Source organism: Schistocerca gregaria, chromosome 3, assembly GCF_023897955.1.
Source record: "Schistocerca gregaria isolate iqSchGreg1 chromosome 3, iqSchGreg1.2, whole genome shotgun sequence".
In the NCBI taxonomy this organism is placed as follows: Eukaryota; Metazoa; Arthropoda; class Insecta; order Orthoptera; family Acrididae; genus Schistocerca; species Schistocerca gregaria.
Genome location: NC_064922.1, coordinates 229661726 through 229663627, shown reverse-complemented (window position 1 = coordinate 229663627; position 1902 = coordinate 229661726).

The window sequence follows — 1902 nt, the reverse complement described above, 5'->3', positions numbered from 1 at the left end:
AGAACATCTGCCATTGATTTTGTTGGGCGAACTCGCTGAAGACGTGCTTTAAGTTTTTTGAGGGTTATGACGTATTGAACAGAATTTATTGTGCATCCCTGCTCCAAAAAATCAACCAGAATCACACCCTCTGTATCCCAGAAAACTGTTGCCATAACTTTCCCTGCCGATCGCACAGTTTTGAATTTTTTCTTCCTCGGCGAGCTTGTGTGACGCCACTCCATTGACTGCCTCTTTGATTCGGGTTCAAAAAAATGCACCCATGTTTCGTCCCCGGTCACAATTTTTTTCAGAAACTCATCTCCTTCCAAACGGAAGCGCTGCAAGTGTTGGGAGGCTATTGTTTTCCTTGCCTCTTTATTCTGATCGGTTAACATTCTTGAAACCCACCGTGCACAAACTTTTGAGTACCCCAATTGTTTAATAATCGTGATCAAACTGCCTTTACTAAGAGAAATAATGCGACACACTTCATCTGCAGTCACCCGACGGTCACCACAAATGATGTCATCAACTTGCTGAATGTTGTGTGGAGTCACTGCACTCACCGGCCTGCCGCTCCGCTTTTCGTCAGTCAACGGTGTTTGCCCTTCAGCTTCCTTATAACGACGAACCCATCGTCTAACAGTGCTGACATCCACTGTCACAACACCATACACCTTCTTCAGTCTTTCATGAATGCGTATGGGCGTTTCACCTTCTGCATTCAAGAATTCAATCACACAACGCTGTCTCAAACGAACATCGATGTCGGCCATCTTACAAACTTCTGCTGTGCTGCCACCTGTTGACACAGAAAGTTACTACTGCAGTGGATTGCAGAAGAAGGTTTGAGGAATGGCGCCAAATTCAAATTTTTCACTTAACTTAATTTTTTTAAGTAGAAAAAAAATGGGAGGCATTACTTTTTGACCGACCCTCGTACATCCATGCCCGATGCAGGAATCGAACCTGCGACCGTGGCAACAGCGCGGTTCTGGACTGAAGCGCCTAGAACCGTTCGGCCACAGCGGGCGGCTTCGTTGTCTTTATAGTATTCTGTCAGGGAGTCAGGCACCCAGTACCCCAGCTGGTGAACGAGTGTATCAGCACTACAAGCAAAGACGTCCCCAGTTGAGCATCGAGGCGTTTGATCGTGATCCGTCGATCACGTCGAATGAGTGTGACCACTCGGTCCAACACTGCAGGAGTCACAGCTGCGTAACGCTGGCCGGCACGCGGGACATCGGATGAGTTTGCCAGTTTTTGCGTGACCATGTTGCAGTGATGACAGACGCCTCGCTTATGGCTGACCGTGGTTTCATTCATTTTAGGTTGTCCCTAGGCATTCTACAAACTATTATGAGTATCTACGATGCTCTGGATTTTCGTCAAAAGAAACTCAATGACAGTTCTCTGCTTGGAATGCACCTCTGTTACTGACACTACTTAGAAGGCCCAGTATAGCTTCGCCACCTATCGGAACTTCATGAAACTGTAGAGGCTGAAGAGGGAATATTCCACGATGTCCCACTATAAATGTCGTATTTTTTCTACCAAAATAGGCAGAGAAAAACGTGTTGCGTTACTTGTTCAACTTCCCTCGTAAATAACAGTTGGCACGCCAACAGCTCTTTGTATAAATGAACGCTAACATGCTAGCCCTGATAGACGCCTGTTGGCGTACATGAATTACCAAGGCGACACTTAGGATTTTTTTTTACTGTGTTGGAGTTTAAAAGAACTACGTTCTGTACTTGCGCCTAATGAGAATAATGGACTTTCTGTAAAAAGTAACTCGCTGCTTAAATTTCCTTTTTATAAAAGGTATGCCACGATGTATTTGTATTTTATAGTTTGAATTCTAATTAAAATTGTAAATAATCTGGTTGTTCAAGGCCAATTGTAAAAATTGTAATGATG